The 27,846-nt window shown below is 42.9% G+C and overlaps 1 protein-coding gene across 9 annotated transcripts in view; it reads left to right on the top strand.

Annotated features, from left to right (window-relative positions):
* TLN2 (talin 2) overlaps positions 1-27,846 on the top strand; it is a 495,231-nt gene that overhangs the window by 122,744 nt on the left and 344,641 nt on the right. The gene's annotated exons all lie outside the window — the stretch shown is intronic.

The raw sequence follows: 27,846 nt of genomic DNA, 5'->3' as shown, positions 1-27,846 counted from the left end.
GAAATAAAGAGCTGAATCCCATATCATTTGTACCTGAAAACCAGATTCATAATTTTATATGAAATAATCTTTATAGAACTTGATTTTTGACATGCAGAATGTTTACCTGCTATCCTTAGTGAAATTTCAAGCCTTGCTTTCTCTCTTTCTTTTGGTTGTAAATTTTGGATTTCTTTTTTTTTTTTTTTTCTTTTCTTTCTCTTTTTTTGTACTTCTCATTAGAGAATAAGTAAGATTCCATGTAAATTCTTCACAGTGGCTCTCTGAGTAAGCCTTAATTGGTACATTTGATAGAGAAGAATAAAAGTACCATTTAATTATGGTGGTAAATTTTAAAATGTAGTGTTTTCTTCTAGATGAATTTTTAACCATTGTAGTAAATTTTTAAGCATTGAAGAAAAAAAATTTTTAAGATGTGGGCAATTTGAAATAAAAGTGGCCAAATTGGTATTGCATTGAAAAGAAATTTAGAGAAGTAGGTCTTCCCTGGTGGCTCAGATGGTAAAGAATCTGCCTGCAATGTAGGAGACCCAGATTTGATCCCTGAGTTGGGTAGATCCCCTTGAGAAGGGAATGGCAATTCACTCCAATATTCTTACCTGGAGAATTCCGTGGCCAGAGGAGCCTGGCAGGCTACAGTCCATGGAGTTGCAAAGTTTCAGACACAACTGAGCTAGTTGAACTAGCTGCTTAACTTAACACTTAACCTATAAAGTAGGGAAATAAGTTATTTTTTAATACATTTTAACTTTGAACAAGTGATAAAAAGTAAAAATTTTATAACTTAGTTCACTTTCTTAAATTTCCCTTGAAAATAAGGGTTCAAGCTTTGAGCATAAACTTTTTTAGTTTAAAATGTCTAGGCTTATGTTTTCCTTTTTACAATAGATTATTTTCTGTGGTAGTTTTAGCCTATTAAAGATCTGTATATAGCCATTATTTTCCCTTCCTTCTGTGAATAGACTATTCTTTTAAAAATTATTTGTTTTTGGCTGTGCTGGGTGCTGACTTCATTGCTGCGTTTGGGCTTTTCCTAGTTCTGGGGAGTGGCGGGTACTCTTGATTGCAGTGCAAGGACTTCTCATTGCAGTGGCTTCTCCAGCTGCAGAGCGCAGGCTCTAGGCTCTCAGGCTTCAGTAGTTGCAGCAGGCGGGCTCAGTAGTTTTGGTGCACGAGCCTAGCTGCTCTGAGGCGTGTGGAATCTTCCCAGACCAGGGATCGAAGCTGTGTCCCCTGCATTGGCAGGCAGATTCTTACCCTCTGTACCACCTGAGAAGTCCTATCTATTACTTCTAATCACCATTTACTTTAGTGCTGCTTCACATACATGTGATGGTGAGAGTGACACTTTTTTTCTTTCCTGAAGTATAGCTGATTCACACTGTTGTATTACTGTTGTATTTCAAGTGTACAGCAAAGTGATTGAGTTATACACACACATATATATTATTCTTTCTCAGGTTATTTTCCATTATGGGTTATTACAGCATATTGAATATAGTTCCCTGTGCTATACAGTGGGTCCTTGTTGTTTATTTTATATATAGTAGTGGATATCTGTTAATCCGAAACTGCTAATTTATCCACTCCCCTGTTTACCTCTTTGGTAACCATAAGTTTGTTTTCTATGTCTGTGAGTCTGTTTTATAAATTCATTGGCATCATTTAAGTGATACCATATAATATTTGTCTTTCTCTGTATGTATGGTAGTTTCTAGGTTCATCCATGTTGCTGTAATGGCACCGTTTCATTCTTTTTTATGACTGCACAATATTCCATTGTGTATACACACCGTATCTTCTATAGTCATTCCTCTGTTGATGCACATTCGGTTGCTTCTATGTTTGGTTATGGTAAATAATGCTGCTATGAATATTGAGATGAATGTATCTTTTTTTGAATAAAAGAATTAGAGTTTTGGTCTTCCAGATATATGCCCAGGAGTGAGATTACTGAATCATACAATATTTCTAATTTTACTTTTTTAAGGAACCTCCATACTGTTCTCCATAGTGGCTGTACCAATTTGCATTCCCACCAACATTGTAGGGGGTTATCCACATGGTGCTAGTGGTAAAGAATCCACTTGCCAATGCAGGAGACATAAGACAAGGGTTCTATCCCTGGGTTGGGAAGATTCCCTGGAGGAGGGCATGGCAACCCACTCCAGTATTCTTGCCTAGAGAATTCCATGGACAGACAAGCATGGAGGGCCACAGTCCATAGGGTTTTGCAGTGTTGGACATGACTGAAGTGACTTAGCACACACACAACAGTGTAGGAGAGTTCTATTTTCTTCACACTGTCTACAACATTTATTGTTTGTAGACCTTTTGATGGCCAGTCTGGCCAGTATGAGTTTTATACCTCATTGTAATTTTGATTTGCATTTCTCTAATAATAATGAAAGTGAAAGAGGAGAGTGAAAAAGTTGGCTTAAAGCTCAACATTCAGAAAACTACAATCATGGCATCCGGTCCCATCACTTCATGGCATATAGATGGGGAAACAGTGGAAACAGTGTCAGACTATTTTGGGGGGCTCCAAAATCGCTGCAGATGGTGACTGCAGCCATGAAATTAAAAGACGCTTACTCCTTGGAAGGAAAATTATGACCAACCTAGATAGCATATTCAAAAGCAGAGACATGACTTTGCCAACAAAGGTCCATCTAGTCAAGGCTATGGTTTTTCCAGTGGTTATGTGTGGATGTGAGAGTTGGACTGTGAAGAAAGCTGAGCACTGAAGAATTGATACTTTTTTGAACTGTGGTGTTGGAGAAGACTCTTGAGAGTCCCTTGGACTGTAAGGAGATCCAAGCAGTCCATCCTAAAGGAAATCAGTCCTGGGTGTTCATTGGAAGGACTGATGCTAAAGCTGAAACTCCAATACTTTGGCCACCTCATGCGAAGAGTTGATTCATAGGAAAAGACCCTGATGCTGGGAGGGATTGGGGGCAGGAGGAGAAGGGGACGACAGAGGATGAGATGGCTGAATGGCATCACTGACTCAATGGACATGAGTTTGGGTAAACTCCGGGAGTTGGTGATGAACAGGGAGGCCTGGCGTGCTTCGATTCACAGGGTCGCAAGGAGTCGCACAGGACTGAGCGACTGAACTGAATAACTATGACAAGTAAACACTTATGGATGGATTTACCATAAACCAGGTTCTAATACCAGTATTTATTTAGGCTTTTTAACAACCCTAGGGTGAAAGTCCTGTTCTTATCTTCATTTTACAGATAAAGAAACTAAGCTACAGATTAGTTAAGTAACTTGCTTAGGATCCTGTCATACTTAGTGGAAATCAGTCCTGAATATTCTTTGGAAGGAGTAATGCTGAAGCTGAAGCTCTAGTACTTTGGCCACCTGAAGTGAGGTATTGACTCACTGGAAGAGACCCTGATGCTGGGAAAGATTGAAGGCAGGAGGAGAAGGGGATGACAGAGATAAGATGGTTGAATTGCATCACCGACTTGATGGGCATGAGTTTGAGCAAGCTCCAGGAGTTGGTAGGGACAGGGAAGCCTGGTGTGCTGCGGTTCATGGGGTCGCAAAGGATCGGACACGACTGAGCAACTGAATTGAACTGATACTTAGTGACAGAGCCAGCATTTGAACCAAGGGGTCTGGTTCTAGGGTCTGTGATTTTAGCCATCATCCTGTGCATCATGTCTGCATATACTGGTCATGCTGACAGGGGTGGTTTTGAGTGGGTCAGGATCTTAGAGTAGCTATTTAATATAAATAGACTTTTTTTTTTTTTTCCAGTAAGGGTTTACCTTTTTAGAAGAATGACTCTTGTGTGTTAAAGCCTCAGTTCAATAGTAAAGCCTGTTTGTTTTAGCCAGTTACGGATAATAGCGTTTGGTACATGTTATTCCATTGATGACCTTCTATTTCTGTTATCTTATGAATTTCTAGCTTGTGATAATCATAATAAAATACAGATATACCAGTTGACACTTCAAACCTGTCTGAGCAAAATTCCAAGGGATTTTCTGATAGGATCTAGATTTCAAAGAATGTTTTGGCATTGGGATTCCACTTCTGACTCAGCAGCCGGGTGTGGAGTGTCCATCCGCACTTGGATCCTTGGCATGTTTTGCCTGGAACGCATAAACTCTAGGACTGGCTCCATCTGGCTCTCTGAGCCCCACCCTGCTAGCATCTCACTCATCCCACAGAGCCAGGGAGGAAAGGGGTTTAGGGGGGGCTTGTCAATTCTTGGCCTTTCACATGCCTCCCTTCCCAGCAGGACCACCAACCAGCCTGCCTTGACCCCTGCCCACCTTCCACCTCCCTGCCTGGAACTCCCTTTACTCAGCCACTTTCTTATACTTGGGCTCCCTTGAGAGCAAGAGAGAATCCAATGGCTTTGATTCAGTGTCCACATCCTGTTGTTTCCCAATAAGAAGAGGAAACATTAAGGCTGGGGTTTGGATAGGGATGTTAGTTTGAAATTAATTCTGTATTTAAAGCTCTTATTTTTATAAGCCACATGAAGCAGAATGTTCTTAACACATAGGAGAAGTTTTCAGGTTGGAATCCTACCAACAGACTGTATTTTCCCATTCTTTTTGATGTTGTCCCTGGTGGTTTTGTTAAGCACTTTCCAAAGTGAGCTGGGAAGTTGTGGTTCCAGGGCCCCAAATGGCCCACATTCAGTGTCCCAGATCATGACATGTCTTGTCAGCCCATCAGTCAGCACTGGGGATCCACCAGAACATGCTGTCTTCTCAAGGACTCAGGGCTGTGGGTGCAGAAGCGTTGGCCCTGTGAGGTAGTGACCCAGAGGGTAGGGGCACTGGCTTCAGGGGCAGTCAGACATGGATGTTGCTTAGTGGCTTTGGGCAAACATTTCATCTTGCTGAAGTTCTTTTCTTAAGCTGTAAAATGGGGACTATGTTGGCTCTTATCTTAGGCTAGAGTTGAGATTGGGCTTCCCTGGTGGTTCAGATAGTAAAGAATCTGCCTGCAATGCAGAAGACCCGGGTTCAAGCCCTGGGTTGGGAAGATCCTCTGGAGAAGGGAACAGCTACCCACTCCAGTATTCTTGCCTGGAGAATTCCATGGACAGAGGCGTTGGGATAATTCAGGTAATGAGATATTATTGACATAGGTGTGTGGTGATGATACATGCAAAATACACGGATCTTGTCTGACACATAATAAGACTACTTCTTTGAGCTGGGCCTGGGAATTAGCACATCATTTAATTCGTAAGTTTTGGTTATTGTAGCCCCAGGCCCCGTTTGGAGCCTCTGTTTCTTTTCACCTCCTGATCTGCCCATGGTGATGTTTTGCCCACCTGAGGGTAGTAGTGCGGTTGGTGATTTGCAGCTGAGGGTAGACTGTGATGGGCCGGAGCACCAAGCATCGCCCTGCCTCTCCCCACTGGGTGCCTCCAGGCCCTTGAAACAACTCTGAGAATTAATGACAAAGTGTGTGGTTATGGATGTGAAAGGACAGCCTCTAGAGAATCCAAATGCATGCTATAAAGTCATACCACTTGCCCTTCCCAAGTTCAGAAAAGGTAAGTCACATTTGGAATGGGGTGTAAAAGTTAAGATGTACAGGTCGTCCCTTGGCCTTGGCCCTAGGTCTTTGTGCTAAGTTGCTTCAGTTGTGTTTAACTCTTTGTGACCCAATGGACTCTAGCCTTCCAGTCCCTCTGTCCTTGGGATTCTCCAGATAGGAATACTGGAGTGGGTTGCCATGCCCTCCTCCAGGGTGTCTTCCCGACCCAGGGATGGAACCTGCATTGGAAGGTAAGTTCTTTACCACTAGCGCCACCTATTCCCAAGCACTTTGATAACAAGTGCCTGCAATGCCAGTGGGCTGACTCCTGATTGCTGAGTGCTAGGCCTGAAGCAAGTCCGTCTTCTGTCCTCACTTAGGAGTGACCACAAGCCGTGGATCCTCCTTCTGGTTGTGCTGCTTCCAGCTGTTTCTGAGGGATGATTCACTAAGGATGATTAGGCAGCAACTAGGAGAACTTGGCACCTGTGACATATCAAAATAGTAAAACATACAGGCATCTGAGGGGTCACTCAGCCTGTTTTTCGTGTTCAGGCATCTTTCTAAGTTAAAGAAAGGCTGATGAGATTATAGGAAGTACTCTCTGCTTCTACATGAAAAATTCAGCACCCGCCCCCTCAAAGGTTGGGCCTGGCTTCAAACTGTCCACTAGAGGCTTGTGAAAAGTTATTTAAATGGTCCTTTTGTGTTTTTTTTTCTTATGAATACTTCAATTTTGTATTCCATCTCATAGTACATCTTATCTCTTTTAACATAGAAACAGTATTTTTATTCCCAAATCCTAGAGGAGGATTGACTGGCCTGTAAGAGATGGCACATTTGTCCTGTAGCTCCCCTGCCTGTAGTGCACCCTGGGGGGACACGTGGGAAGTAGAGGCCTTTTTGCCCCCAAAAGAAGGATGCCTTGTGGGAGGATGTAGCCATGCTCTTTGAGTTTCTAGAGGTGAATACTCAAAAATTTCACTCCTAATTCTTTCATTTACTTGTTTATTTATGGCTGTGCAAGGGTTTTCTCTGGTTGTAGCAAGTGCGGGCAACCCAACTAGAGGCTCACTAGTTGTAGTGCGTGGGCCTATCCTTGGGGTGGCTCTCTTGTGGAGCACGGGTTCCCGTGCGCATGGGCTCTGTAGTTGTGGTGCGTGGGCTTTGTTGCTCTGCAGCACGTGGGATCTTCCTGGACCAGGTATCAAACTCGTGTCCCCTGCATTGGCAGGCAGATTCTTCACCACTGGACCACCAGGGAAGTCCTCACTCCTAATACTTAATATTCAATTCAAGTTTCATTAATTGACCATTGTGGAATTTCTAGAGACTAAAACTTCTAACTCAGGATGTATTCCAGCTGTTCTTTTGAGCCAGGGTTGAATGAACAGCCCCGTTTTTCTGGATTTTTTTGTCTTTAGTTCAAATAAAAATAGATCTTTAATTTGCCTTCATATGGTCTTTTTTGGATGTCTTACCGAGGAGCCAGTAGCAACCCGGTTGGTTTTACCCCTCTCTGTAAAAGGCTGTGAGTTAAAGGCCTCCTCCTGGTGCCCTGGTTTCAGTGTCTAGTCCTGGTCAGTGCTCACAGGAATACCCTTCATTGATGACCAGGCTCTGCTCACGAGTTAGAACTAAAGGCCGGTGAATCTGACATTAATCCAGCTGGATGAATTTTTCACAGTTTGCCATGTCACATAGTCTTCCAGCCCCTTGATGTCTCTGCATGGTTTGGGTCTGTCATAGCAAAGTAAAATTTTCATCTTTTAATGGTGACATGCCTCCATTTCATGGAAAGAGCATCATTTCTAGGGCCCTCTGGCTGAGTTTTCTCTATCTCTTCTCTTTGAGTGGCTCATTTCTGGGCCTATTAATTCAGAAATGTCTCTGGGTCAGAAAACCTTTTTTGTTTTCTACTTCTAAGCTTTTCTTTATTCTTGATAACATTGATAAACCTAAATATCACAGTAACTCTTTCTAAAAAGACCCAGAAGTGTCACAGAAACATAGATTGCTATATACATTTTTCATAACTAAACCAACACTCTGTCTTCTCTATCAAGATGTTTATTGATGTACTTCAGAAATATAGATGATAATTGTTCAAAGGCAAAATTCTCCCTTTCAGATTTTATATTTTCTCTTAATAGACTTTTTAAATTTGGTGATTGTATTAACTGAATAGACATTGAACCAACTCTTGATAATTCTTGGGTTCTCCTTACATTAAGGTGAATAAAAAATTGGGAGCTATTTGTTTATGTATTATTTATCCATAGTATCTTTGTTTCTTGGAAGGAGAAACCATCCTTCAAAAATCTTCTGTACTGCACTGCTGGTTTGGGTAAGGATGTTTGGGAAAGGGTACTCTGGACATTTACAAACCTAGGATACTGTTCTTTCCTGCTTGAGTTTGTAACAGTATCTTTCCCCCATTCATCTAGCCTGCAAAAGTGAATACTCAATCTTTCCCAAATCATTCTCTTCCAGCCTCCGTTTCAAGACCCTCTGTTATGGATTGAATGTTTGTGTTCTCCCAAGATTGATATGATGAAATCCTAACCCCTAATGTGACAGTGTTGGGAGGCGGGACTTTGGAAGGTGATTAGGTCATGACGGTAGAATCCTCATGAATGAGATTGTAGGTGCTGCATTCTCACTCATGTCTGACTTTTTGCGATCCTGTGGACTATAGCCCAGGCTCCTCTGTCCATGGAATTTTCCAGGCAAGAATACTGGCATGGGTTGCCATTCCCTTCTCTAGAGGATCTTCCCAACCCAGGGACTGAACCCATAACTCCTATGTCTCCTGCACTGGCAGTTGGATTCTTTACCTCTAACACCAACTAACAGAGATCCCTCTCGGCTCCCTTGCCCTCCCACTGTGTGAGGACACAAGCAAGAAGATGGCCATCTCTGAACCTCATTAGATGCTAAATCTGCTCACGCCTTGATCCTCCAGTCTCCAAAATGTGAAAAACAAATACCTTATTTATGCGACTCAGTCTGCAGTGGTTTTTTTTTTTTTTTAACTTTTCATTTTATATTGGAATATAGCCAGTTAACAATATTGTGATAGTTTCAGGTGAACAACAAAGGGACTCAGCCATCCATATACATACGTCCTTGCTATAGCACCTCGAATGGGCTAATATGCCCTCTGACTCCACTTTCTCCAGTGGATGACATATAAACCCAGTTGGTCATCTGAGCCCTCCTCACAAGGGTGGCCTTTGTCTTCCTCCTGTCAGTGCCTCATCTCCCCACACCACCTCCTGTGTAAAATGTCTACCCTGCAGGCCTGTGTACTTTAGCCATGTTTTTCTTTTGCTTGCTGTACTTGTCCACCTGTCACTAGGCATGGTGTCCACCTCATTCCCTAAAGCCCAGCAGCAGTGATTCCTCCTTTGCACTTTTTCTGGTCCACTTACTACCTGCCTGTGAGGTGGGGTCTTCCTCCCCAAGCCCCTGTGACATGTCATCTCACCTCAATGTTCATGTCCTTTTACTGTGTCTTAAGTTCCTTGCTCTATTGCAAATGTTGAGTTTCCTTCATCTTTGCAGGGGAGGGGGGCGGCTGTCCTGTAGCCTGGGGTCCGTGTGGGCAGTGGAGGGAGTACATGTGACAGCCGTGTAGACCTGGGTTCCCCTCCTGCTTCTGTCCCTGAGCTGTGTGCCCTTGGGCAAGTCATTTAATCTCCAGCTGCCCCTGGAAATGGCCCATCACTCTTCTCTGTAGGATGACTGTGAGAATGGACGCTGAGATGGGACAGCCAGGTAAGGGGCCTTGAAGAGTGTCCTGTACATGAGAAGCATGTGGTCAATGCAAATTCCTTGCCCAGTCCTCAGTCCAAACAGGGTCTTGAAGCAGCTGTGCATGAATTTGGTGCCTGGTAAATACTGACTGAATTACAGGCCCCCTCAGGGCCTGCAGGACATTTTGCAGCTACAGATCAAATTGGCATAAAAATTTGTAGCCTGATTTGTGGGAGCTGTGAGTCAGGCTTTATCACACCAATTTCTGTCTTTTTAAAAATATTTTTTTTGTATGTTTATTTTTGGCTACGTTGGGTCTTCGTTGCTGTGCTTGGGCTTCTCCAGTTGTGGTGCGTGGGGGCTTCTCATTATGGTGGCTTCTCATGTGGAGCACACATTCTAGAGAGTGTGGGCTTCAGTAGCTGCTGCACGTGGGTTCAGTAGCTGCAACTCTGGAGCACAGGCTCAGTAGTTGTGGCACACAGGCTTAGTTGCCCTGCAACATATGGAGCCTTCCTGGATCAGAGATCGAACCATGTCTCTTGCATTGCAAGGTGAATTCTTAACCACTGGATCATGAGGGAAGCCCTGAATTCTGTCTTTACTAGAGACAGAGAATGTTCCAGATCTCTTACATGTTAATCTCTTCTCCCCCAGCCCCCCTTATTGAAGCAAGAGAGAATGACAGTTCCCTGTTAGGGAGCAGGCAGAAACCTCAGTGTTATCTTTGCTGTAATTTGAAGGGCCTATCTTTCTACTTTCTTGCTTAAATTATGTGCACAGCACACCCTATGACTTGCCCCTTCCCCTCCTGCCACAAATCCCTTGAAGGCTACCAGCTTAATATGAACACATCTTCAATTCTTTCTCAATTCTTTTTGGTAATTAATTTCCCAGAGGTCCTCTTTTTATTACTTGAGAGCAAAAGTTTTGAACAGACTATGAATGAGGTTTGCTTGCTTTCATTATGTTGGTAGTATGTTGAAAAAAATAACCCTAAAACTTCCTCCAACGAGTCAGTAAAATATAATTCTGTTAAAAAGGTCAAATGTGATCCCTTCAAGAGAACACCCCAGTGGTCTTCCTTTAGAACTGTGTATGATATTTTTGGAACAGAGTTTTAATGTGGCTTTTTTTCTTTCAGAGGTCTTTCCTAGCTTGTATTAGGCAGATGAGGTTGTTTAATGAAGAGTTGTAATTAATTCAGAATAGTCATTAGCATGTAAACATAAGCTGACCTTCAAGAACCTTTGAAGAAAATTTCACAGTTCATGGGCACAGACATTTGACAGAGGGAAGAAAACAGAAATTGTATGTCAGTTTGGTGTATTATTTCAAAACATGGAAGTTAATTTTGTGGCAGGTTATGATGATAATTGAAGGGTTAAAGACTTGGAGAGTTGTAAGCTCAGTTTAATCTTTCAGCTGCCCTTAAGTGAGTCTTAACAGGTATTGTCACTAAATAATGGGCATAGCTAATGAGAAGAGTTTATTCATCTTGGGGTGTGGGATTAACAACTTGGGGAAGTGAAAACTTTTACTAAAGCAAGATGTGTCTTGTTATGTACCTCATATCCACAAGGAGAGCAGAAATGTACCTTGCAAACCTTTTAGGAGTGGAGCAGGTCTGATACAACGGTTTAGACCTGGAATGTAAGGACTTGTGTGCTTTTGAACTCCACCTCTGTTTCCCCAAATGATGGAGCTGAGGTTAGAGGAGCTCTAAGGCCCATTTGAATGCTGTGTTTACTTCTCGGATTTTTGTGATCTCCTATTTAAATCTGTGTGGTAGGTGGCTGGTCACTCTCTCCTAATACGATTCTGACCCCTGAAAAAAGGAAATTTATTGTGTCAGTTAGCTGTTGCTTCTGTTTCCTCACCATTGTGTGTGTGATGGTTTGCTTCACAGGTTTGTTCCTTTTTATTCCTGTGTATTAAATCCTTGTGTGTATATACTATAATGTATCCATTTTCCTATTAATGGATTGTTTGCAGACTTCGCCTGTGCCCAGGAGCCAGTGACCATGGCCTTGTGTCTGGTGCACCTGTACACGGACTTTAAGCCTTCTTTCCCCTTTTCTTTGAGATATAACTTGTGCAGGGTCCTATTATTTGTGGAGTTTAGTAAACTTTCTGATGAGCATTCTCACCTAAGAAAAGGATGCTTCGAAGGTTTGCAGGATTGTTACTTACGTAGAAGTTATCTTTGGCCTGATTTGTGTGGACTTGCTTACCAGTGACTCAGTGATCGTTGTGGAGGAGAGAACTCCCTGTGGGTTCTGGTTTATTTTATCTTCACTTCACTTGCCCTGTATACATGATTGTTTGTGTTTTCATATCAGACTCCTGTGAATTCTTTTGGCAGTGGTGAGATCCTAAAGTATAAATAAATCCAGCAGGACATACTTGGCGTCCCTTTGGTAGGCACTTTTTGCCTTCCCTTTGTGTGTGTTTATCACGCCCATACCAGCCGTGCTAGTGACATATCACTTTCGTACGGTGCCCGACTGAGTCCCGTGCCAGTAGAGTCCTCATCCAACAAGATGGGCAACTCCAACAGGACATGGCTGTGACAAAACTGAAATCACAACAAATCCCCAAACTCAAGACGCTGGAGGACACACCCACACCTGAAGGGTGAGCCAATCCAACCAGCTCCTTTTATAGATAGAGACGTGGGTTTAGAGAAAGTGGCATGTCCAAATAGAACTCATGTCTTTTTCTGCGGTTCAGGTTGCAGCTTCTCTTAAACTAGTAATATTTATTGGCTGAGGCTAAGGCAGTATTGAAAGAGGACTTGATGTACTCAGAATTTATTATTGGTTTTGGGCAACGAAAGCTTTTTAAAAAAAAAAAAAACAACAAGGGCCAGAATAATATGTGATTTTCTGTTCTCTCTTCTTGGCAAGTGACACACAGCATTGTGCCCGCCTCGCTTTAAATGCTCAGTGTTTTTATGTGGGTTGTAGGTTTATTTTGGTCCTAATCACATTATGCTGACATCTAGTTAGTTGTGCTCCTCCGCTTGAAGAATTTTAAATTTCACTTGAGATTTCTTTTGACTACAAGTAAGACAAAATTTCTCTGTCAGCTGAGGGAATCCACTCACTGTGTGGAGTTGTCAGTGACCTGTAATTAACTCAAGTCCTTTGATTTCAACTTGGGAAGCATGCTTGCTTTTAGACAGCTGCTCCGGCCTGGAGAGTTCCCCCTCTGCCCTCTGTTTCATTTCGCCATGACTGAAGGCCCCGTGTCCTTCTGCCTTTGGTACTGTCAGTCTCTGCCTGCCTGGCGTTAAGCCGGTTGGAATCTTTGGTAGGCAGGTGATCAATCGCATCACTACTTATTTGCTTTATGCTATGAAATCTATCTTAGTATCTGTGCCTCACATCATTGGGATAGTGGAAAGGTATGTTTGAACAGTTTGCTGGCAATTTCAGGTAAGAGGTGAACTGAGCAATTGTATGATAAAGAGGCAGAATACTATTTTGGCAAACTTGGGCCTGAGCCTACTTGCCGAGGCACAGATTGAACAGAGAGGAGGCAAATGTGGGTTTCCTTTGGACCAGGGGTCCCCAACCTTCAGGATCCAATGCCTGATGATTTGACGTGGAACTGATATAATAATAGATGTAATGTACTTGAATCATCCCCAAACTACCCTCCCGCCACCCCCCGGTCCATGGAAAAATTGTCCTCTGGTCCATGGTGCCAAAAAGTTCAGGGACTGCTGCTTTGGACCATCAGGTGATGGTACTGCTCTAGCTGTGATGCTGGAGATGGGAAGATGGTGGAACCCACTCCCTGTCCTTCCCCACGTGAGCAGTTCCCTCCCGGGCACTGTTTTATTGAACGTTGAAGATCAATGAATATGGGTGAGTGAGCTAAGGAGATTTCAGTGGGAGATGGGGGTGTCTCCTTCCCCAAGGACAGTGCGAGGCTGTGTTACTAACTTGGAATCTTTGGAATTCTGACCCCTCCTCCTCCTCTGTAGCACCTCCAGTGTCCACCTTTCCTCTCCTTGTCTGTCTGTCCTGCTTTACTGCTCTGTGGGCTCACTGCGCTTTGTTTGTCCTCTTCCTTTTCTTCATACCCCAAACTGCTGTTAACAATCACAGAAAAGTTTAAGGTATTTGTTCTCCTTGGGATAAAATGTGAGGTTTCATGTTTTCTTTGGAAAAATGACTGAGTTACATTGTTACAGAAGCAAAGATACCCCAAGCACAGTTGTGCCTGTTTTTTTTTTTTTTTTTTAAATTTGTTAGGGGTTTCGGTTATGAAGCCCATGGCACCCCACTCCAGTACTCTTGCCTGGAAAATCCCATGGATGGAGGAGCCTAGTGGGCTGTAGTCCATGGGGTTGCTAGGAGTTGGACACGACTGAATACCTTCACTTTCATGCATTGGAGAAGGAAATGGCAAGCCACTCCAGTGTTCTTGCTTGGAGAATCCCAGGGATGGGGTAGCCTGGTGGGTTGCCGTCTCTGAGGTCGCACAGAGTCGGACACGACTGAAGCGACTTAGCAGCAGCAGCAGCCCACTTTCTCCTAAGGGCCCTGGAGAAAAAGGAGGTGGTTATCGCTGTGTAATGAATCTGATTAGTTGTTCATTGCTCCAGTATTTGTTGTTGTTGTTATTGTTTGTTTTTTTTAGCAAAAATTACTCTGCCATACAGGCTGTTTGAGAACTCTGCTTACATCTAATTAATAAAAAAATAGTCACATATGCTGTTCATGTTGTTCTAAGAGAATTAGGAGCTGTGTGTCTTACCACATTGCCCATCTTGAAACAAATGTGTTAACTCTTCCTCAAAACATACTGATTTGCTGGTACAGAGGTTTATTGGGCCTGTTGGAACATTTCCTCCTTTCCTCTTTGTTTTTGTTAATAAAATAATTATGTGAGACTCTACAGCCCATGTTCTAGCTTTCCTAGTAAATTTTTTACCCCTGCACATAGTACTTCAACTGTTTAAACCTCAATTTTCTCATCTGAAAACTGGGAGTGGTGGTTTTACCCATCCACAAGGTTACTGTCTGGAGTGGGAGTGTGTATAAAGCACTAACTCTGGCCCCAGCACTTGGTGAGGACTCGGTAGACGTTGACTCATAACACTCCTTTGTGGTGACTTGTGCCTGGGGCAGAGAGGAGCCCAGGGCTTGGGGAGGTAGGCAGAGTGTAGCTTCTGAAGACAAACTCAAGTTCAGATTTCAGGTCACTAATGTAGGATGTTAGGTAAGAGTTTAAACATATCTGAATCTCAGATGCTTCAACAGAAAATTGAGTTACTATCTGCCTCAGCTGGCATTAGCTTTGAGGACAATATAAATTGATGTGAAGTGACAGTTGCTCAGTTGTGTCCTACTCTTTGTGACCCCATGGACTGTAGCCCACCAGGCTTCTCTGTCCATGGGATTCTCCAGGCAAGAACACTGGAGTGGGTTGCCATTTCCTTCTCCAGAATTGATGATGATGGCTTATTAAATAAGCTTAACCTTAGAGTGGGATAATGCATGGAAAAGTATGGTACTCAGTACAGAGCTACTATTAGTGTGGCATTTTGAGTATAGGATGGAAATATAATGTTGAAAGAATAGATAATAATATTAAAGATTTATTGAGCACTTACATGTCCCACACAGAGATCTAAGTGTGGTTAGAAGTATTAACTTACAAATGAATGGATAAACTGTAGTACATATATAATGGAATATTACTCAGCCATAAAAAGGAATGGATTTGAGTCAGTTCCAGTGTGGCTCAGCTAGTAAAGAATCCGCCTGCAATGTGGGAGACCTGGGTTCAATCCCTGAGTTGGGAAGATCCCTTAGAGAAGGGAAAGGCTACTCACTCCAGTATTGTGGCCTGGAGAATTCCATGGACTGTATAGTCCATGGGGTCACAAAGAGTTGGACACGACTGATCGACTTTTGCTTTCAGTGAAGTGGATGAATCTAGAGCCTGTTATACAGAGTGAAGTAAGTCAGAAAGAGAAACACAAATATCATAAATTAACACATATATATGGAGTTTAAAAAAATGGTACTGATGAACCTATTTGCAAGGCAGCAATAGAGACGCAAACACAGAGAACAGACAGACTTGTGAACACAACAGGGGAAGGAGGGTGGGATGAATGGAGAGAGCAGCACTGTAGCATATATATTACCATATGTAAAACAGACAGCCAATTACCATATGTAAAATAGACAGCCAGTGGGAATTTGCTGTGTGACACAGGGAGCTCAACCCAGGGCTCTGTGACAACCTACAGGGCTGGGCAGTGGGAGGGAGGTCCAAGAGAGAGGGGACATATGTATACCTGTGGCTGATTCATATTGATGAACGGCAGAAACTAACACAACATTGTCAAGCAATTATCCTCCAATGAAAAATAAATAAAAATTTAAAAAAGAAGTATTAACTTATTTCAACAATTCTGAGGTAGTTACTATTGTCCCCATATTATACAAAATGGTTATGTGTCTTGGCCAAGGTCATAGAGCTATAAGTGGTAGAACTGGGTGAACTTGGTCTGAAGCTTCCAGAGCCCACAGTATTGACCACAGAGCTGGGGATTTTAAGCCAGATAAAACGCTTCTCTCCTGACTGTGCTTTTTTGTATGAAAGATAAACATCACCCAAACAGTTGGGGATGTGCTAACCCAGCATCCCTGGGTGAGGATAAAGTATTTCTCACTTAGTTGGTAAATATCTCCCAAGTATTGATAGGAACCAAGTCAAGGAATTCTTGGTGTGGGCAAGGTTCATTTTTTTTTTTTTCTGTTACTGCTTACATCCTTACTTAAAACTGCATCCCTAGTGGCTCATAAATGAGACATTGAGGGTATTTGCTTCCTGTACCTTTTCAGTAGGAATCATTAGCAGGAGATGATAATAGCATATTAAATATGCTTAACCTTGGAAATTCTGTCTGTTTGCAAAATGGAGAATTGGGAACTGATGACTCCTGTATTCTCCTATTTCCAAAAGCTGATGCAGGATATGCCAGCCCCTAGAATCAGGCCAGGAGGCAAAGGGGATGAAAAAAAGGGAAGTGTGTCTCGTCAGTGGTGTAGAAGGAGTATAATTTGTGGCAGTCAAGTTCCGTTTGGTTGAAGACTATAAAACTGGCTGCACAATTCTCAACAAAGCATAGTCTCTAGAAGGGAGTATGTTATGTGCTCGTGAAATTGAAATTGTATTTCTAAGAAAATATCCCTGTAGTTTCTCTTTAAAGAGTCTTTAGTGTCTATAAAAAAGGGGGGTGGGGAACGAGCCAGGAACTGAGAAATAAAATGCCATCTTTCTTTGGGGATCTGAAATCTTTGTCACTGTAGAGGTTTGTGTCCCTCCCGAATGTGTATTTATTCTGGAGAGAAATGGCACGTGCCTGTCTACATGCTGAAATTTGACTTTGATGTGGAAGATACAAGAACCAAGCAGTGTTTACTCGTGCAAAAATATATTCGCATACACAGGCTCACAAGCTTCCTGAAGTGGCTAAACAGATAACCTCCACAGTTTCCCATCTTAAATGCACGGAAAATACGGAATCGTGAGTAGTAGCTTTTATTTCTTACCTGCCCCCCCCCTTTCCCTGTCCCTTTGGCAGTAGAACAATAAATCAAAGCCTTCTTTCTTTAAAACAGAAGTTGGAGCTACAGTGTGGGGACCAAGGAGGTACATGAAAAGATGACCATGTATGTTGTTAAGTGGGAAAAGGAGCAACAAATTGTGTATTTAAGAGGTTCAGCATGCAGGTAAAAAGAGTGTGTGTATGTAGCGATTTTAGAAGTTGACCTCATTAGCAGGATTGGGGGATGTGATCTTGGGCAAATAACCTGCCATTCTGAGTCGATCTCCTTGTCCATAAACGTGGGTTAGAAATACTCACCTCATAGAGAAATTATGAAGATGAAAGCCAAATGGTACACAGTGGAGAGTTTGAATTGTAACTGGAATGCAGCAAGTGTTCAGTTAATGTAGCCATCGTTGGCATGGAAAAAACACGTGGAATAAAGTTTGTCAAACTGTACACTCACATTATTTTGATGGAGGGTGGGGAACAGGGATGGAATGAGGTTTGAATTTGTTTTACCAGCATTTATACCTTTGTTAGCTGGAAAATAAAATCAGCAAGATTTTTTGAAAATCTGAGGGAGACAGAATGAAATGTAAAGTCATCTCTGTAATGGCTGTCTGCTCACTTGCCCTAGGTTGTTTTGCTAGAGACCTTTTAACTTTAGTATATATCGTTTTCAATTTTTTAAAATAAGACTTTTAGTTTATTTTTTTTATTATTATTATTATTACTTTTGACTACACTGCTAGGCATGTGGGATCTTAGTTCCCCAACCACGGATCAAACCCACGCCCCTTGCATTGGAAGTGCAGTCTTAAGCACTGGGCCATCAGGGAAGTCCCTGTGCTGCTGCTGCTAAGTCGCTTCAGTCGTGTCCAACTCTGTGCGACCTCATAGACGGCAGCCCACCAGGGTCCCCCGTCCCTGGGATTCTCCAGGCAAGAACACTGGAGTGGGTTGCCATTTCCTTCTCCAATGCACAAAAGTGAAAAATGAAAGTGAAGTCGCTCAGTCGTGTCCGACCCTCAGTGACCCCATGGACTGCAGCCTACCAGGCTCCTCCGCCCATGGGATTTTCCAGGCAAGAGTACTGGAGTGGGGTGCCATTGCCTTCTCCGCCCTACTTAGTCCTTGCCAAGGCAAAGGGTTGAGTTAGAAGCTCTTGCCTGGTGGCTCACATGGAAGGAGGGAGAGGATACCCCAGTGAAAACCTCACTCATCTTTTCCCTTGAACTATTGTCTCTCATGTATTAAAAGATTGACGGGAAAGTGTGTCTGATCCTTGGAATTCTGGGTCAGAGGTGCTTAAAGAGCACGCCTAAAGCTTGAAGGGAAAGGTGATCATATGTAGTTTTTTGTTGCACAGAAGATCATGTCCCCCTCTTATATCCCTTCCCTCTGGCTGAGTTTCTCACGTCTGTGCAGTGGTTTTGAGGCAAGCAAAGAATGGCTGATGTGGAATGTGAGAGCCCTGGGATCGGATTAGCAGGACCACTTGTGGGCATGTGAATTGAGTGGTTGACATTGGTGACACCCGTTTGACAAATAGTGGTGCAACTCTCAAAGAAAAGAAAGCAGCACGTCTAAGTAGCTGCATTATCTTCCTCTCTTTTAAAGGGAACATGTCAAGAAATAAAGGAGACTCTGTTAGTAAATCCTGTTAAATTTTTGTTGTTCCTGGGTTTGACACCCTGTGCACTTTGGTTGGTTTCTACCTTTTGAGGGTTTAGTTTCTGAGTAAGGCTGTTTTAGGCTGTGTTGTCCGCTTATCAAGTTCTTGTGAATGCAGTTTGCTCAGATTGTCAGGGTGCTGCCCAGCTTGTGTGTGGGCTGGTCTGTGCCAGCCCCAGCAGCAGGACTGAATGCCTTCCTGCACGCCCTGTGGGCTCTCTGTAGTTCCCCATCTTTAATGGACCTGGAGGCAAAAACCTTTCATAAGGAGTTGTTTTCCAGCACTGGTGGTGATTTTGCTTTATTATAATTATTTTTTTTATTTTAAAGCAAATCTGTGACTTGCTAAAACCGCTGAGGCTTTCTAAGATGGTTCTTCCATTTGGCATATTTACTGGCTGGCTTATCATGCTTTTCTTGTTTTTTTTCCTACAGCTGACAATTTTAGGACAGAACGAGTCCCAAGTGTCAATTTCAGAGTTCAAAAGCCAGAGAAGAAAGCTGCATCTTCTCCCCCGGATGTGCAGTTAACTTTGACTCTGGCAGAGGTTTGCTCACCCTGCTGGGGTGGGAGAATATTGTTGAGGGTTTGGAAGCTGCTAATGAAATGAATGGTCTGCCCTGAAATTGTTTTCTCACATACTGGCCCCTTACAGCCTCCACCCCCTACTGCAAGTATACACGTACACGCAATTCCAAGGATCCCAGGGCTGGGATAAATACTCACAAGCAATCAACAGCTTAGATACTAATTCTTGCCTGCTTTGAATTTACCAAGTGTTTCTCAGAACTAGAATTTTATAAAGTACACGATTGTACAGCTGTTTCAACAGAACCCTCAAGCTAGCAACAAGGCGAAATAAATCCCAACGAGAACTAAGCTAAACCAGGCACTTGCAGTTCAGATGGGGCAGGTGGCATGTTCAGCTGCCATGTGACTTGACATTCTCAGTGAGATATGAACGGGGTAGTGTTCTCCTGTACTTCCCCAACCCTGAAGCCCTGGAATAAACACTTAATACATCTGCCGCCTCTGACACCCTATCCTGCTTTCTGATGAATAAGAGGTCAAAGGCTTCCATTTCTATACTATGGCATAGCAGCATGATATCAGGCAAGTAGTCATAGACTGTTTTGTTAGTAGCTAGCATCCTCAGAATGGGGCACCTATGCTAAGTGTATTGGGTTGGCCAGAAGTTTCCTTAACATCTTATGGAAAAACTCAAGCAAACTTTTTGCCCAACTCAATATATACTCTTTCTTACTTAATCCTCTCAAGCACCTTATGAGGTTTGAGGTTGTGTTTTCTTTTCATGGATGAGAAAGTGGAGGCTTAGAGCAGGTTATGGAGTTGGGAGTCGTACCCAGTTCTGTTCAGATGCTGAAGCTGGCTTCAAACTACTAATATAAATCTGCAACACTGTAAATCTGGAATATATAATAATTCTAAACTTGTTTGCCCTTATTTATGGCTTTTCATGTTTATGTGTACATATGTAAAGAGAGTAAAATTGGCCAGATATCAAAGGGAAAAGTTGACAAGTCCATTGGCATAGGGGGAGAATTTAACCAAATTCTGCCAATTTTTAGGAAATTTTACCCATTTCCTAGTATTTCATATATCAAATGCAGGCAAACAATGAAAACAGTGAAGAATATAGACGCTTAAGGCAGTGGACATGTATAAAACACAGCTCCCATATCTGGAGCATACTTACTTTCAAGCACACGTGGAACATTTATGAAAAGTGACAAGGGGTAGTCTTCGATAAATTTTAAAGTCAGTGTCATGTAGGCTAGGCTGTGTGTGCTTGCTAAGTTGCTTCAGTCGTGTCCGACTCGTTACAACCCCATGGGGTGTAGCCTGCCAGGCTCCACCATCCCTGGGATTGTCCAGGCAAGAATACTGGAGTGGGTCGCCATGCCCTCCTCCCAACCCAGGGAGGACCCAGGGGTCTTCCCGACCCAGAGACTGAACCCCTGTCTCTCAGTGTCTCCTGGATTGGCGGGTGGGGTCTTTACCACTAGCGCCACCTGGGAAGCCCATTGTTTAGGCTACTCAGAATCAAAATCAAGTGCAAATGTAGAGCCTCAAAGGCAAGTGCTCTGTGCATGTGAGATGCCCTTCAGTTCCCTTCCCGTGGTGAGCGTCCAGACACAGGTAGGAAGAGCTCAGCTTTGGGGGGCTAACCTGGCAGCAGGGCAGTGGAGATGCCAGCCTGTTGTGGAGCAGCCCAGTTTTACAGAGATCGGATGCTGGTCCTCTCTCCTTTTGAAGGGCCCAGGATGGAGGGTTTTTTTTTTTTTTTTGACACAGGCACTCCTCTGCATTTCCCAATGAGGCATTTTTAAATATAAATCCCTGCCCTTCTATTCTTTTAAGGGAGAGCCCTTAAAACCACCTGGGACTCCTTGTTTATGGGAATTCCAGGCTGTTCCAGCATTCCTGTGCCCTGATAACTTGGCCTTTTCAAGGCTGGGAAATTAAAATGTCATGTTGCTACGTAAATTAAAATCACTGGCTTTCAAAAAGCTGTGAATAGGAGCTTTGTAAATGGAGGATTTTATACTGCAAATTTTTCTCTTAATGTAGAAATTCTCATTCCCAGAGGGTGTGTGTGTGTGTGTGTGTAGGAAGCTGTTTTGGTTCCTGTTAGAGCTGAGTGGTACTTGTAGCAATGTGGCTTAGAGAGAAGGTCTTGAGCTTGAGAGCCCGGGAGAGCAGTATCACTGGGAATAAAAGTGAGTTGAAGGGAAAGAATCTGAAAACCAATATAATATTATACACACACACACACCTGAATTACTGTGCTATACACTTGAAACTAACATGGCATTGTGAATCAACTATACTTCAATTAAAAAAAGCCTATTGCTTCTCCACTCTGAACGAATAGAGGAAATTGTATATTTTAGACAGTTCTGTGTTTGGCATATAGTCAGTTCAGTTGCTCAGTCGTGTCCGACTCTTTGCGACCCCATGAACCGCAGCATGCCAGGCCTCCCTGTCCATCACCAACTCCTGAAGTCCACCCAAACCCATGTCCATCAAGTAGTAAGTGGCAGTAAATGATACCTGTTGGGATAATAGTTACCTACAACTTCACTGACTGAGACTTTTAGCTTTAGAATTTGCAGTCACTTGGGTTGCATTCATAATCCATTGCATGTTGACTCTTCTTCTGTCATTCTTACAGATAATTCAGAAACTGGTAGGGTCTAGAAGTTCAAGTTGTTTCTGCTCTCCATGATGCATCTCCTAAGCAGATGAGCAGACAGGAGCTTAGAATCAAGGGATTTTAAGTTGGAAAGAATCTTCCTCCCTTCATTTTTTACTCGAGGGGGAGAAAAGAGGACCACAGAGTTCAAATGATTGACCTCAAGCCGTAAAGTTAGCTAGATAGGACAAGAATAATGTTGTCGTGTTGCCATGGTTACCAGCATGGTGTCTGTGTGTTAATTCATGTTGTGACATCTTTATGAGGATGCTGCTGCTGTTCCAGTCTTCCATGTAAGGAATCTGAGGCTTAGGGAATGTGCAGCACTTGGTTAAGGTTACGCAGCTCCTGTGCTGTTCCATCTAGCTGCAGGTCTCATCCTGGTATCCAGAACTCTGCACTGCTTCTTTGGTGTGTTTAATCTACTTACAAAGTTGCTAAAGGCAGCCACCTGTCCTTCAATGAGGCAGGCATCTTCTTGCACAAAGCGAGGATCATGTGCACAACATTCTCAGATCTCCCTGAAATGTGTAACAGTCTCTTAGAGATGATTTAAAACCAGCCTGGGGTTAATTTGTGCATCCAGATTCATGTGACTTGGTGCTACTGGAATTTATTGAATACATCCCCGCGTTTGCTTCTGAAATGGGGTCATTCACTAGGTCCCCTGGCACCTCCCTACCCGCTCTCCCCCAGGCTCGTCTTCTCAGGTCATTGGCAGGATTGTACTCAAGGATAGTCCAGTTTTTTTCTGTGGTAATGTACAGGTTATTTGATCTTGTCCTCAAGTATCAGAAGTGGGTGAAAATTTAATGGCATCACCCATTTCTTGCCAATTTTGATGACTTCTGCTTTGTTGCTTCATATTACATGTTCAGGGACAGAGTGCCAAATCCTTGCAGGAAATGGGACACTGACTTAGACGTGAGGCTGTTTTGTCTAGAAAAGGACCCTTAGAGTAGGTGAAGGGATGAGGAGACCAGGTTCCAGAGAAGTTGGTCATCAGCGGGGCTGAGGCGAGTGATGCGGTGCTCATTGCCCTGCTCCTCACCACACCCCTGCCTCTAGTTGAAGCCTTCCGTCAGCTCCCCCAGGCTGGTCCGCACCAGCCTGCTGAGCAGTTCTTTTTTCCATTTATTGGCTGAGCTGGATCTTTGTTGCTCTGCGTGGGCCTTTCTAGTTGTGGCAAGCGGGGCGGGGGGGCTACTCTTTAGCTGAGCCACGTGGGTTTCTCATTGCAGTGGCTTCTCCTGTTGCGGAACACAGGCTCTGGATGCATGGGTTTCAGAAGTTGTGGCACGTAGGCTCAGTAGTTGTGGCACATGGGCTTAGTTGCTCCGCAGCATGTGGAATTTTCCCAGACCAGGGATCAAACCTGTGTCCCCTACCTTGGCTGCTGGATTCTTAATCACTAGACCACCAGGGAGGCCCTGCTGAGCAATTCTGATCATCTGTTTGTTAGAACTCTTTGCAATGTGGTGTTGGATCCACAACTAAAGGCTTTAGTCTTGCATTAATGGTGGTCCTAGGGCACGAGGGGTGTGTGAGAGTTGGCAGTGGTGTGGTTGGTCATGGGGATTGCTGGTACATTTATTATCTTTTCTTATATTATGATAAACTTAAACCTGATAGACAAAATAGTTAAGGAATGCTATCTTCTGATGACAGTGGAGACATGGGTGCCTTTCCCTTAGACATGCATATGTAGAGCTGCCATTCTCGTGTGATCTGATACTAGTTTGCGCACGTGCCTCCCTGGGATTTTGCTTCTGCAGCTTGTCAGAGTCCCCTCTGACACCCAGTGACAGCCACTCCCGGCTCCAGTGCAGGCCTCGTCTCTGGGGTGGTCTAGCCAGTCTGAGTGGTCCCAAGGGCCCTTCCTTCAGTAGGTTAAGAGGCATTATCCCCTGCTGGGCAGAATCCCTTGGCGATCTTAAAAGTGTTCTGCCTCCAAATAGAAGTAAAACTGTAAAATCTCATGTTGTTTCTATCAGCTTAGGACACTGGCCCAAGTAGATCTCTCCCAGACCCTGTCCCCAGTGGTCTGTATTTCCGTTGGTAACTTTGGAAATGTTCTCTTTCTGTGTGAAAGGATATGCAAGGGTTACAGAGTCTGGGTCCTATTCTCAGACTGTGTATATAGATAAGACTGTGTGGGTACAGATAAGTTGTGATTCACTGAAAAGTTAGGCTATAAAGCAGATGTAAGACTTAGGTGTATGGGTGGGCATTGTGGTATGTGAGCTCCTGTATACAATCTATGGAGTCTGTTAGAGTGTATGTGTGTATGTGCATCTGCATTATACAAGGGGCTTCCCAGGTGGCACAGTAATAAGGAATCCTCCTGCCAATGCAGTAGACTCAGATTCCATCCGTGGGTTGGGGTCCTCCTTCCTGTAGGAGGAAATGGCAGCTCACTTCAGTGTTCTTGTTTGGGAAATCCCATGGACAGAGGAGCCTAGTGGGCTACAGTCTGTGGGGTTGCAGAGAGTCGGATGGATTAGCGACTGAGTGTATACACGCTTGCGTATGTATACAGGTAGTATACGCATGCACGCTTGGTACCAAAGACACGCTGAGCCATCCCTTTGCTGCTTGGATGGGCCCTGAATGGTGGGTTGGATTGTAGGTGAGGAGTACATACTGGAGCTGCTGGAACTGGAAAGGTGTCAGGCATCTGGTGCTAGAATCGGAAGTTCAGTTTAGTTCTCCCCAGAGACCATTTTAAGTGATTATGACTATGAACACACTTTGGTCTTCTTCACACTGGTATTAGTTTGACTCCCCTTATAGAATCCTGCCTGGGTGAGCTGGTACCTTTGTCTTGTACAACTGGGCTGGGGATAAAAATTCCAGTGCTCTCCCTCAAGAAACAGTTGACCTATTGTGCATGTTTAGGAAAAACAAACAAACAAAAACCCTGCTTTGTGGAAAAACCCACCTGGCTTGTTACCTTACACTCTTGAGGAACTAGGGGTCAGTCAAGCCCAAAGATGAAGATGTGCCTTGGGAACTTTGTAGGAAATTTCTTCCTGCCCCACTGTGGAAGTAACATGGAAGATTCTCTCTGCAGATGGTATTTTGACTGGGAGCACCCGGAGACCTCGCCCTGAACACAGCAAGGCTTTAACTCGCAGTTCCTGGGCCAGCTTTTATCTGGGGGTTCTAATCCAGAACCGATGCCAGCTTCTTTTTCTCAAAGGCAAAAGTGTGGTTTTTTGATGATAAAATACAAAATGATCATTACTGGAAGTGTTATAATAGTGAAAGAATAAGCTTAATATTCTAAAACTCACAGCAACTGTTAGCATTTTGATAGATTTCCTCTTGATATCTTTCTCTGTGCATCTTTATGTTTTTAATTTTTCTAGGTTATAAAAATAACACGTGTGGAAAATATATTAAAATGAAATCATGTGCATATATTATTTACCCTGAAGATAACTGCTGTTAACCTTTTAGTGCATTTCTTTATAATGTTTTCCTTTATAGATGAACATATGTATATATATTTTTTCAATAAAATGAGGAAATATTTTAAGTAGCTTATATCTTATTCAATTTTATATTTTCATTTTTCAATTAATGTTGACAATGCTAAGGTTATAATGCTGTTTCAAATTATGTAAATATAGTTTAAATTGATACATAATTTAAGTGAATATATAAAAGTTGACCTGGTCAGTTCCTATATATCTTTGTACAGAAAGTGTTTTTCAGTGTTTCAAGATGAATTATCAGAAGTGGAAGTACATGGGTTTAGAAAACATTTTTAGAGCTTTTAGCACATACTGTCCGTTACTATTGAGGAAAGATATGGGGAGAACTCTCATTTTATACTCGGTCGCATCTCCTCTATTCTACCCCAGTCTTTGCCTTCCCCACCTCTTTCGGTTGTTCTCTTATTTTTCTTAAATTTGTTTTGACTAGCCAGTACATGCATGGAGGGCAGATACATGGGGAAAATAATTATCCTTCCTACCTCTGTCTATTGGACACAAGGTTCCTTAACCAGAAGGAACCTTCTCTCAAATTTTATGTGTCCATCCAGAGATAATCTGTATGTAGACAAGCATGCATGTGTTTGTGTATATATAACTATGGGGCTTCCCAGATGGCTCAGCAGGTGAACAATCTGCCTTCCAGTACAGGAGACTCAGGAGACGTGGGTTCCATCCGTGGGTCAGGAAGATCCCCTGCCGGAGGAAATGGCAACCCATCCCAGTGTCCTTGTCTGAAATATACTGTAGACAGAGGGCGGGCCATAGTCCATGGAGTTGCAAAGAGTCGGACATGACTGAGTGACTAAGCACAAGGCACAAGTATAACTATATATATTCTAAAGCAAAAGTGATAGCTTTACCACGTTACTCTTTAGTATTTTGCTTTACATTTTGTAGGTCTTTGCACATAGGTATTAATACATATAGAACTGCCTGTTTCTGGTTCCTTTTTTCAATGACTCCTTAGTATTCTATGTAATGTGGATGTACCATAACCTATTTGCCTATTCATCTACAATTGACTTTTTCTTTTTTGGTTTCTAAGATTCTGTTATTCTTAATAAAGCTTCATGAAGATTTCTAATATACATGAATTTATAAGAAATCTCTAAAAGAATTGTTGGGTCAAATGAATATCAATTTAAAAAATTGATAGCTATTGCTACACTTCTTTCTTTGGGGAAAGATGTATGGGGTTCTGTTTCCCACTCCTGGATCTTTTTGATCTTTGTCTTTCCTGAAAGATGAACAAGTGATTTACCGCAGATGTAATTTGCATTTCTCTTGTAAGTGGGGTTGAGTACCTTTTATAGGTTTGTTGAAGAACTGTCTTAATTCCTTTTGACAGTTGTTTGTAGTTTGTGCCTTCTTTTCTGTTAGGTTGTTGGTCTACTTCCTATCCATTTGTTGGAACTCTGAATATATTAAGGAGGTTGTTTGTTTTACCTGCAAACAATTTATCCCAGTTTATCACTTATTGTTGGACTCCTTTGATAGTGTGTTTTTGGATTTATTATGAAATACTCATAGAGTATTTTTCCCCTAGTACTATTATGGGTTTGTTTTTCATCCCTGAATCATTAGCTGCAAGTTCAGAGGCACTCAAGATGTTATGTATTTTATTTATTTAAAAAATATTTATTTGTTTTTGTCTGTGCTGGGTCTTTGTTGCTGGGCGCAGGCTTTCTCTGTTTGTGGCGAGTGGGGGCTGCACTGTAGCTGCGGTGCATGGGCTTCTTATTGCGGTGGCTTCTCTTGTGGAGCATGGGCCCTGGGGCACTCAGGCTCAGTAGTTGTGGGCTTAACTGCTCGTGGCTTGTGGGATTAATGAGTCTGATAATTCTCATATCAGTTGCAAAGAGTCAGACATGACAGAGCCACTGAAATGATACTTAGGTCAGATGAGCAAGTGTCCTAAAATTTTTATGTTTGCAGAAATCTTTGGGGGGGGGGATTGTTAAACATGTGGAGTCTTAAGCCCAGGAATGTGCATTTTTATTGCTTAAATAATTTCTGAAGCAGTCGGCCTGTGATCCACAATTCGAGAAACTCAAAACTAACTAAAACCTGGAAATGGGTGAGTCAGGGAAAGCTGGTGGGGATGTGTTCCTAGGCGTCATCCTCCTTCCCTCCCCATCTCCTCATGGCGAATTTGGATCAAGCCTACATTTAGTTGTAAGAGCTCTTACTCAAGTCTCTAGACTCCAAGGATCATTTTAAATATCAGTTCAGTCACTCAGTCGTGTCTGACTCTGCAACCCCATGGATTGCAGCACGCCAGGCTTCCCTGTCCATCACCAACTCTCGGAGCTTGCTCAAACTCATATCCATTGAGTCAGTGATGCCATCCAATCATCTCATCCTCTGTTGTCCCCTTCTCCTCCTGCCTTCAGTCTTTCCCAGCATCAGGGTCTTTTCCAAGAAGTCACTTTCACATCCATACATGACTACTGGAAAAACCATAGCTTTGACTAGATGGACCTTTGCTGGCAAAGTAATGTCTCTGCTTTTTAATATGCTGTCTAGGTTGCTAATAGCTTTTCTTCCAAGGAGTAAGTGTCTTTTAATTTCATTCCTGCAGCCATAT

The sequence above is a fragment of the Bos taurus genome, chromosome 10 (genome assembly GCF_002263795.3).
Source record: "Bos taurus isolate L1 Dominette 01449 registration number 42190680 breed Hereford chromosome 10, ARS-UCD2.0, whole genome shotgun sequence".
NCBI lineage: Eukaryota > Metazoa > Chordata > Mammalia > Artiodactyla > Bovidae > Bos > Bos taurus.
Note: the sequence above shows the minus strand (reverse complement) of the source record. Positions and strands in the feature narration are given on the sequence as shown.